Here is an 11,699-nt window from a genome sequence, read left to right as displayed (position 1 = left end):
AGGTGAGTGCCTGGTGCCCTGGACTCTCTGTTTAGCGCTTGGTGGTGCCATGTATGCCTGTCAAGGCCTGGCCTGCCTCCCGACTGACCAACCCTGCCTTTTCTTTCTTGCAAGGGATGGTACCATGCAAAGAGGTATCTAGTGGTGGTGATGAGCATCAAAGGGTGACCCCGTGCAAGTGGTGAGAACTTTATAATCTAGGCAGGGAAGAGAAAATTTTCCATGAATGTACAGCAGGCACTGGATGTCAGATCACCAAGATAGCCACCATGCAAAACAGCAAGATTCTACAAGGAGGAAATTGAAACCCAAGGTGGTAATGGAGCCATCACGGTAGAATTTTGCCCAGCGCCAGAGCCCCTTTCCTCCCCTTATTGTTTCTAAGACGGAAGAAATCTTGGAGGGCTTCTCAGAGGTGGTGCTATGTATGCTAAACTCCATTGAAAATGCGTACAAATAAAGTCATTGGATGGAAGGACATTTTTCAGAAGAGTAAAGACTGGGAGGCTTGTGAGTGAGGAAAGGAGGTGAACGGAGTGTGGGTAGAGTAGGACATAGGGGCGGTGCTATTTGAGAGGAGCCAGATGAGAAGGATGAATGAATTTTGGAGGCATCTAGGAGTCCTGAGTTTCTCTCCACTCATCTGTAAAAGCTGCAGGACTGACCAACTGACTGGATATAACAGGAAGGCTCTGGATTCTTCCACATGCAACCCTGTTACGGGCAGAGTTGGGGAGGAGGGGCAGAAACAGCTTGTGGGCCAAGGGCAATATTTTTCTCCAAAGCTCAAGTCCAAAAATGATGATTTTACCAAGCTGGCATCTTGGTTCCCTGAGCCATTCTGGCTCCTGCCCTGGTCAGGGTCCTAGCCCAAACCTGGGGCCAAGCAAGTGGCAAGAAATGTGGTGTTTTCTTGGTGCTGGTTCTGCCCTATGCAAGGCCTTGGGCTTCTTGGAGACTCAAGTTTACTTCTCTGCACAGTGGAGATCAGTGCACTCGGTGGTGATCTGGGTATTTCTAAGCATCCCTCCCAGGCTGCACAACAGAACACCAGAAGCCTTTCAGGAAGCTCTTAGCCTTAGGATATACCTTTAAGTATCTACAAGGCTAGCTGAGGCCTGACCCTTGGAGCATGAGGTGATCTAGGAGGCCTTTGAGCAACAGAAAGAATCTGTACCATCTTGGCTGATGGTACAGGTGAGGCAACAAGAGAGACCGTGCCTAGATTCTGAAAGCCGCTGAGAGCAGAGCTTAGATTGGCGTCCAAAAGGCTGGAGGAAAGGAAGAAGAGCAGCAGGTGGCAGATGCAAGCAGTGAGACCAGACGGGAACAGTCGCAGTCGGGCAAATGAGCCTGGACTGTAGTTCCAAGATGGGGCTGCTTGGGCCCTTCCTCCTTGTGGGTAGAGCCGGAAGCCCCCATGGTCACAGCCAGCAGCTTGAGGAGCAACATTGATGACCTGTTTCTCAAACCAGTTTGGCAAGCCTGTCACATCCATGATATCATCCAGTTGTTGTGTCTCTGGGCAACTGTGCTTGACCTACTGCCATCCTTGAAGGAAAGAGAAAGGATGACAAAACAGCTGCTGGGCAGAGGGAGCATCAGAACAACAGCTCCAGAGACAAAGGGGAGGGCTTCATGTGGGCTAACCTGGACCTCTTGAGACTTTTAAGGGCTTCCTGGTGCTAAGAGAAGGATGTATCCCTAGTTGATTGGGATACATTTGATGATTTGGACCCGGGTTCCCAATACACATGTAGCAGTTATAGCATCCAGATCCTTGAGTCCTGTGAGATGTCACCTCTGCAGAGACGAGGCAGTCTCAATGAGGCTGTGTCATCTGACTCCTCACCCACAACTCAGACGCAGACCCTTGTTCCTGGTCACTGGCCAGCTGCCCTTTGGGAGCTTGGCACATTTGATACTTTGTCAGGCTTTTAAAACCAATTCTCTGACTATTAATGAATGCAAGAGCTATCTCTTGCCACCCCAAAGTCCTAGATGTTTGTTTCATGATACAGACAGGTAACTTGAGTCCCAGAGAGGACAAGGAGAAGGCCTCAAATCACACAAATCCTAAATACTGTCTTTCTTTTTCAGGGTTCAATACACCCAAGCATGAAAAATAACATTAAACCTGTTTAATAGTGATCACCTACTATGTATATGGCACATATATGTCACTTGTTTAAGCCTGGACACAGCTCTGACAAGTAGGTACTGGGATATACCCATTTTACAGAATTAAAAACAACTGAAGTTCAAAGACAGGGTAATTCTTATCCAAGTTGACATAGCATGTTGATGACAGGGTTTGCGTTTGAGCCCAGATGTGTGGATCCTTTTCCTTCAGCAGACCCAGGAATCCTTCGTGAACACATGCAGAGCTGTAGATAGGAGGAGGGCACATTGCTTTCTCAAAGGCTCCCAAGTCAAGCAGTATAGACTCAGAGCCTCTGTGCAGGCCCAGCCTTTTTGGGGCTGGCAGGAAAGTGCTAAGACTGCAGAACCTTCCCAGAGGAGGCGGCAGTGGTGGGAGGGAGGGCTTAGCACCAACCTCAGAGCCAAGTGTAGACGTGGCTGCTGGACCAGCTGCAGGCAGGGTGGGGCCCAAACCCACATCCAGCCTCCCAGCCGTGTTCCCAGCCCAGGCTCTGACTTCTCCTCTTACTCCCCATCTGGATTTGAGATGAGGACTTTGGGCCTAATAATAGCCAAATGGCAGACAAGGCAGTGTTTGGAGCTATAGCCAGTGGGGGGCTGGGTCCCCCATCATCTCTACCTGGCCTCAAATAGCCTTAAAAATACAGTGTGCTTATGGAAAAACCAAAGCTCAGCCTACAGTAACTCACTTCTTCCTCATGATGAGCTCAAGCTATTACAGACCCTTTTGATGGACAGAGCAACTGAGACCACAGTTAAGCATCTTGCTCCCCCCCCCCCAAAATCCTAAATTTGGCAGCCAGCAGTTGCTTATTCCTCTAAGCAATTGTATGCTGTGTCCCTCTGGGCACTGTGCTAAGCAGTAGCAAGGGTATTGCCCTCAGTCAGGATCTGAGAGAAGAGGGACTTGCCCAAGGTTACATAGCTATGATGCAGAGAGTTGGGACCCAACCCCAGGATGCTTCAGAAGTCAATATCTTAGCTTCTGAAACACAACAAGTAGTGAGGTCCTCACCTCTTTCTGTGTGGCCTTGACGAGTAGCTCGAGTCTGCTCTCTACTCCGTAGAATGGAGGCAATGACAGTGCTGTTAGCTGTTAGCCCACCTTGGGGATATCAGGCCGTTTATTTCTCTTTCTTTTCTTCCTCCTCTCTTGTATTCTATTTCTTTTTTTCTCTTCCTTCTCCTCTTCTTCCTCTTTCTCCTCGAACTAGGGACCATACCCAGGTGTCACACTAAGCAAGGGCATACAGCTCCAGCAGGTACTTTCAATGGTATATTTACATTGTGCGTGTCTTTTTCTAGTTCTCACATTGGCCCCCAAATGTGACCCTTCTTTCGTCTGCCAATTTGAGTAAGAAAAATATTCACATAGAGATTTTATCTACTGTGCAAAGAGAGGGTGACTTGGGCCTGCAGAAAGGTCTAGGCTCCATCAAGACCTTGCATTATCCAATTCCAGTTCAGGTTCTTCTCATCCACTGAGAGAGCTCCAAGGGCCTGAAGTCATGGTCCCTGATCAGGCCACCCACTCTCCAGCTCCAGTTAAGTCTGGTTCAGGAACACAAGGGAGGCAGTTACACGTACGTCCTCACTGCCTTCTTGGTCCATTCTTGCTCACTTGCGGTATGGGATCCACATCATTCTCAGGCAGCACTCATTTGGAACTTGGAACTTAGGGGCCAATACTTCATTTACTTTTTGTTTTTCCTATTTTAAAATTTTTATGTGTGCTAGTGGTTTGCCTGTACATATGACTATGTACCATGTGCATGCAGTGCCCTAGGAGGCCAGAAGAGGGTGTCAGATGCCCTGGAACTGGAGTTACTGTTGGTTGTGAGCTGCCAGTGTAGGTGCTGGGAATAAATCCCAGGTCCTGTGGAAGAACAACAAGTGCTCTAAACCATTGGGCCTTTTCTCTAGCCCCCGGTGCCAGTGTTTTCAGCAGCACTGGGATCAAGTTCTTTTCTGTGAATCCGAATCCGGCCATCCGTATGGCTCATTCATCAGTGTCTCCCAGCTTTTCATAGCCTGTCAGCTTCTCTGTGTAGCCCATCAACTTGGCCATGTGTGCACAGGGTATCTTGGTGCATTCATGGCATACCAAATCCATGAGGAAGTTCTGAAACAGAACTGAAACAGTTCAGAATTCAGGTCTCAGAACCGAGACTTGGGTGGTAGAATGCAGCCATGGGAGATGGGGGCAGTCATGACACTAATGGTTCTTGTCATTTAGTTGTTGGGTTTTGTTGTTGTTGTTTTGTGGGGATTTTTTTGTTTTGTTTTTTGTTGTTCCTTGGCTTTATTTTATTTTACTTTTTTGAGACAGGGTTTCTCAGTGTGGCCCTGGCTGTCCTGGAACTCACTCTGTAGACCAGGCTGTCCTTGAACTCACTCTGTAGACCAGGCTGGCCTCGAACTCAGAGCTTTAGTTGCCTCTATCTCTTCAGTGTTGGGATTAAAGGGGTCTGGCACCACCTCCCTGCTTCTTGCCAATTTTATTAAATAGAACTATGAGGCTCAGAAAACTTTACTCAGGTCTAGAGGCTAAAAGGAATTTTCTTGAGGCTAGGAATGGTGGCTTTGGGACTGGAGAGATGGCTCAGCGATTAAGAGCACTGACTGATCTTCCAGAGGTCCTGAGTTCAAATCCCAACAACCGCATGGGGGCTCACAACCATCTTCCAGTGTATGTCTGAAGACTGTGACTGTGTACTCATATTAAAAATAAAATAAAAAAGAAAAAGAAAAAGAAATGAAAGCTTCTATTTGTAAGTTCAGCATCTGAGAGGCAGAGCCTGGTGAATCAGATAGAGAACCCTTCAAACAAACAATGACAGCAAATAAGAAGCCAGGGGTGAGGGTAAGCTGAGGACAGCCCGTGAAAATGTCTGGCTTAACCAGGGGACACAGGGGCTCTTTTTGCCAGCTCTTAGTTTTGTAAATAAAATAATTTAAAATGGCTCAGAAGGAAACAATGGCAATGTATTAGTGTTTAAGGGAGAAGACAAGAAGACAGTCAAACTGGAGCTCTCCACGGCAGCTGACAGGAAGAAGGTGAAGGAAGAAACAACAGGGAGCTTGCCACCTGAGTTTTGAGTCAAGGAAGCAGCAGGGTAAGAAAAGGAAGAGTCGCTGGGCGGTGGTGGCACATGCCTTTAATCCTAGCACTATGGGAGGCAGAGGCAGGCGGATTTCTGAGTTCGAGGCCAGCCTGGTCTACCAAGTGAGTTCCAAGACAACCAGAGCTACACAGAGAAACCCTGTCTCAAAAAAAAAAAAAAAAAAAAAAAAAAAAAAAAAAAAAAAAAAAAAAAAAAAGAAAGAAAAAAAAAAAAAAAAGAAAAAAAAAAAGAACAAAGAAAAGAAAAAAAAAAAGAAAAGGAAGAGTTCTGGCGGCTGTTTGAGTGGGCATCTTCCATTGAGAGTGAGAAGGTCAGAAACTCTGGGGCCTGGAAATGGGAGATGGAAAGGGGTGGTGTCCCCCGGGGCAGGCACTTCAGCAAGAGAAGAGTCTGGCCAGAGCACCTGCATCGAGGACAGGGCCTTTGCTGTGTTTAAAGGCCTTCCTCACTGTGTGGAGCACTTACTCTTCCGGGCTCCTTCCGCTCTTTTCTTCTTATATCTACAAGTGTATCTCGGGGAGGGGCTGGTCTTCTTACCAGAAGGTGTCCAGCCTCCTCTGGGCAAGGGAAGCACCTGCTGTCCCCATCAGAAGGGTTTATCAGACATTAACCAAGCCATTTGGAAACTGGATGCCACACTGTCCCAGAGGAAGCTGACATCCTGAGAGTCACACTCTGAAGCAAACCCAGAGAAGTGGGCAGCTGCAGAGGGCCCCTTCAATTTGTTTTCATTTGCTTCCTTTTTACCTGGCACTCTATCTCTAAGACAAGAACAGGATCCTACCTGTGCTGGCTGGTTTTATGTCAACTTGACACAAGCTGGAGTTATCTGAGAGGCAGGAACCTCAATTAAAAAAATACCTTTGTAAGACTGTGCTAAGGGCAAGCCTGTGGGGCATTTTCTTAACTAGTGATTGATGTGGGAGGTTTCCAGCCCCAGCCCATTGGGAGTAGTGCAATGCCTGGCCTGGTGGTCCTAGGTTCTATAAGAAAGCAGGCAGAACAAGCTGTGGGGAGCAAGCCAGTAAGCAGCACCCCTCCATGGCCTCTGCATCAGTTTCTGCCTCTAAGTTCCTGCTCTGTTTGAGTTCCTGTCCTGACTTCCTTTGGTGACGAACAGTGCTGTGGATATATAAGCTGAATAAATCTTTTCCTTGCCATCATGCTTTTTGGTCACAGTGTTTCATGACATCAATCATGAATCAAAAATCTAAGACATTAGCTTTATTTTCTCTGAATTTGAAGGGTGAGAGAGAGGTGGTGTTTGGGTGAGAAAGCCGGGGGCAAAGATGGTGAGACATGGTGATCATAGTTCAGAGTTACTAAGAATGTCAGCAAGATGGCTGACAGACTTGCTGCCAAGCCTGTCTTGGAATCCTTGTGGTAGAAGAAGAGAACTGGCTGCTACAAGCGATCCTCTGACCCCCTTTTACAGGCTATGCAAATACACTTTAAATGAATAAATATAATTAAACAAAGGTATTAAGAATTCCAAGATGGAGGAGCAGAGAGCTAACCTCTGTGTTGGGCCTGTAATAGGCACAGTCTGGAAGCAGAGGCAGCTGAATCTCTGTGAGTTTGAGGCCAGCCTTGTCAACACAGAGACATCCTGTCTCAAAAAACCAAACCAAACCAAAAAACAAAAAAAAGAAAGAAAGAAAGAAAGAAAGAAAGAAAGAAAGAAAGAAAAAAAGAGAGTTTGCTGCTGCTAAGGCTGTTGGAAGTTATGGGAAGTTTCTGAACTAGGCTTGATTAGATCTGATTTGCATAAACCTTAGTTGTCAGCAATAAACCACTCGGGTGGCTTGCCTCTCTGCAGGGTGACTTGCTTTACTGTTTTGCCTCTTCTCAAGAGCCTTCAGTGGCTCCTGCTCTCTACCAGACTCCTCCCAAACTCTAACCAGGTGACTCAAGGCTCTTCAAAATCTTCCTTCACTGGATGTAAATTAATGTCAACATAGTCTATACATTGAAGCCCAGAGATATGATGAACTAACCCAAGAGCATCCAAAGGTACAGGGACGCACACTGGCTATGGAATTCCTCTCCTGAGGTTGGCTCACCCAGCCCTGGAGGAAGGCGCATTTTCACTGTGCAGAGAGAAGGTGTCTCCCAACCTTGCTCTGAGTCACACACAGTAGACCAGTATATGCCTGTGGCAGTTGCTTCTGGGGCACATATCTGCCAGGGCAAGGCGTGTCACAAAATAGGCTCACAGGGCAACCTCCTCTCCCTGTCCCTCCCCCCTAGGCATCTACCAGCCCTACAGCAGACGCCTGACTTCTCCACAATAAATAATAATAATAAAAAAATCAAGGTATTTCACATAACAACCCTTATTTTGCAGTCTCAGCCTGGGTCTATATTGTGCAATGGGCAGTTTCTCTCTAACATCGGCTGCTTGAGGATTTTCTGCCTTAATCTTAGATGGACAGTTGAATTTGTTGTTATCATGGACCAGGGATAAACCATGCCTCATTTGTGTGTGTGTATGACCAGGCAAAACAAGCCCCGCCCCTAGTGTCTGCCCTGTGCTTTCGTAGGGGTGTTTTCAAATCCCTAAGGATGAGAGTCAGGGCAGCTGCTCCCACACCGGACTGGAGGCTTCTTCCCAACAGGCATTTGCTATTTTCTTAGCTTGACTTTTTTCCATCCCCATACTCTCCTGATTTATCATCATTCAGGTCTCAACTCCAGTGTCACCCGATGTCTCCCCTGGAGAGATGGCTCAGCAGCTTAAAGCACTTGCTCTTCCAGGGGATCCTTGTTTGGCTTCCAGCATCTGCATGGAGGAAGCTCACAACTGTCTGTAACTCCAGTTCCAGGGGATCCAGTGCCCCGTCTGACGTCAGCGGGTACCACGTATTCACGTGGTGCACATGCAGGTAGACACTCACCCACATAAAATAAATAAAAATAAAGACCTTTCCATAGCATCTGCCTGGATATCCTGAAAATAAGTATGTGCAGCCTGAGTTCCATCAACAGTAGTTATTACCAGAGCAGATTTAATTATTATCCAAAGATGGAGAGAGAGAAAAAAGACCCTGGACCTGGTATAGGCTTTAGAAACCTCAAAGCCCAGGCAGTGGTGGTGCAGGCCTTTAATCCCAGCACTTGGGAGGCAGAGGCAGGCGGATTTCTGAGTTCGAGGCCAGCCTGGTTTACAGAGTGAGTTCCAGGACAGCCAGGGCCACACAGAGAAACCCTGTCTCCAAAAAACAAAAACAAAACAACAACAAAACAGATCTCCTGCAGGCAGATAGAGAGGAAGGGGCCATAGATAGTTGATAACAATGGAAAGTTTCAGGTTCTACCTCATCTTCCTGAGCTAAGACAATGGCCTGCCAGGATTTTTCTGCAGCCAGCAGGGCTCCAGAATGGCTAATGGCTGGCCCATCCAGGTACTCAGATAGATTCTCCACCAGTTCTGAACATGTCTATGTGAAGCTGCTGCAGGCCTATCAGCTCCCCTTTCTGTAAATTGAACAATCCAAAATTAGGGAAAGAGGATCTGTCCCAGGCCACCAAAATACTGAAACCCCTGGGCCTCCAGGGAAAACATGAACTTTGAATTCTGAGCTCCATTTCTGCATCACAGGAAGTCTTTGTGAGTCTTGTTCTGTAGTGTATACACTTCACCTCGAATAAAGCTTGTTACCTGTTGCTGCCTGCCTTATCTGAGAATTTCCTGTTTCTTAGTTCTTTATTTGAAGGAAAAAACAAACCCCATCAAGACCCTTACACAATAACAGCTACACTAGACCTGTCTTAAAACCAAACCACACCAAAAAAACAAACTAGAAAAACAAAAACAAAACAAAACAAAACCCAACCTAACAAAAACGGTAATTGGGGTTGGAAAGACAGCAATGGTTGGAAGCACTTGATGGTCTTCTGGGTTTTTTGTTTGTGTTTGTTTGTTTGTTTGTTTGTTTGAAACAGGGTTTCTCTGTGTGCAAACCTGGCTGTCCTGGAACTCTCTCTCTGTAGACCAAGCTGGTCTCAAACACACAGAGATCCACCTGCCTTTGCCTCCAAATTCTGGGATTAAAGGCATGAGCCACCATCACCCAGCATACTTGCTGCTCTTACAAAACACTAGGGTTAGCTTCCCACACAGCAGCTCACAATTGTCTGTAACTCCAGCTCTGTTGGGAGCCGACTTTAGTAGAAAGCGGCTAGATCAACTTTGCAGCCATCTGGAACCATATACCCTGACGAAAGATTTGGTTTTCAATAGCCTACAACAGCTGAAGCACACTCTGATATCCCACATATTTTGTGTTGCTGTTTACTGCCCCCAGCTGCAAGGTGCACGTGGTAGTCACGCCTGCAAGGCATTGCAGTTCACGTGCTGTCCACGTGCTATCTACGCCATACATGCTTATAAGGCGCACGTGCTATCCAAGCCTGCAAGGCATTGCTGTACATGTGCTGTCCACGCTATAGACACCTGTAAGGCTTATGTCATATCAACACCTGCAAGGCACGTGGTATCCACGCGCCTACAAGGCACGTGGCAAAAGCCTATAAATAGCTCAGAATTCCCTTCAATAAACGAGACTTGATCAGAATCTCTGTCTTGTCTCCATTCTTCGCGTCTCTTCCCCTTTATCCTCTCTCTCTCTCGCTCTCTCTCTAGACCCTGACCCTCGGACCGGAACGGGCAGTACGGGCTGCAACACAGCTCCAGGGGATTTAACACCCTCTTCTGGCTTCTGTGTATACCTGCATGCATGTGGTTCACATACTTACACACACACACACACACACACACACAAACACACATACACACACACACCCAAAATTAACTAAGTAAAACATAGAAAGGTGATATTCTCAAAATAAAAAGAAGGGTCAAGTTAAGAGCCTACCACTCTCCCAGAGGACCCACATTCAGTTCCCAGCTTTGAGATTCCTGTAACTCCAGATCCACAGAGATCTGATGTCCCTTGGTCCACAGGCACCTGTATTTACCTGCATATATCCACACACTGACACATAATTAAAAATAAGTCAGCATGGCAGTAGTAATGCACACCTTTAATCCCAGCATTTGAGAGGCAGAGGCAGGTAGATCTCTGTGAGTTTGAGGCCAGCCTAGTCTACAAAGTTAGTTCCAGGTTAGCCAGGGGATTATAGAGAAGAACCCTGTCTCAGAAAACAAACAAAAAATAAATCTTTAGGAAATGAAAGAGAAGGGTCTCTTAAACTTATTGTTGTTTTAGTTCACCCAAAATTGTTTTCTGGGGACTGATCTGGTTATGTAACTCAGTGGAACAGATCGTGCTTAGCATGTGTGGTGCTTTGAATATGCTTGGCTCAGGGAGTGGCACTATTAGGGGGTGTGGCCTTGTTGGAGTGGGCGTGGCCTTGTTGGAGGAAGTATGTCACTCTGGGTGTAGGTAATGAGACCGGCCTCCTAATCACATGGGAGCCAGCTTGTCTAGTGGCCTTCAGATGGGGATATAGAACTCTCAGTTCCTCCTGCACCATGCCTGCCTGGACGTTGCTGTGCTTCCACCTTGATGATAATGGACTGAGCCTCTGAACCTGTGAGCCAGCCCCAATTAAATGTTGACCTTATAAGAGTTGCCGCCCGGCGGTGGTGGCTCATGCCTTTAATCCCAGCACTTGGGAGGCAGAGGCAGGTGGACTTCTGAGTTCGAGGCCAGCCTGGTCTACAGAGTGAGTTCCAGGACAGCCAGGACTACACAGAGAAACCCTGTCTCGGAAAAAAAAAAAAAAAAAAAAAAAAAAAAAAAAGTTGCCTTGGTCATGGTATATGTTCACAGCAGTAAAACCCTAAGACAACATGTATGAGGTTCTAGATTCAATTCCCAACACACACACACACACACACACACACACACACACACACTGCTGAATAAAAAAATTAGGGTGTATCTCTGTGGTGGGGTGGGTGCTATGGAGCATTTCTGAGGCTCTGAGTTTCATCTTTAACACTGTAAACCTCCAGTTCCCTGTTTCTCTTGGCTTGGCTTTCTGGTTTCTAGTCCTTTTCTGATCAGCCTGTTACTCAGAGCTCTGCACTGGAAGAAGACCCTAGGAGCTTGCTGGAAATGGCAGATCTCAGGCTATTAGGCGTAGGTTGTGTGGTAGTTTGAAAAGAAATGGCCCCCATTCTTAGGCATTATTCTTAGGCTTGGCTCATAGAGAGTGGCACTATTATGAGGTGTGTCCTTGTTGGAATAGATGTATCACTGTGGAGGTGGGCTTTGATGTTTCTTATGCACAAGCTATGCCCAGTGTGGCACACAGTCTCCTTCTGCTGCCTGCTGATCCAGTTGTAGAACTCTCAGCTCCATCTTTAGCACCATGTCTGCCTGCACTCTACCGTGTTTCCCACCATGATAATAATGAACTAAACCTCTGAAATGTGTAAGA

Source organism: Arvicanthis niloticus, chromosome 7, assembly GCF_011762505.2.
Source record: "Arvicanthis niloticus isolate mArvNil1 chromosome 7, mArvNil1.pat.X, whole genome shotgun sequence".
Lineage (NCBI taxonomy): Eukaryota > Metazoa > Chordata > Mammalia > Rodentia > Muridae > Arvicanthis > Arvicanthis niloticus.
Note: the sequence above shows the minus strand (reverse complement) of the source record.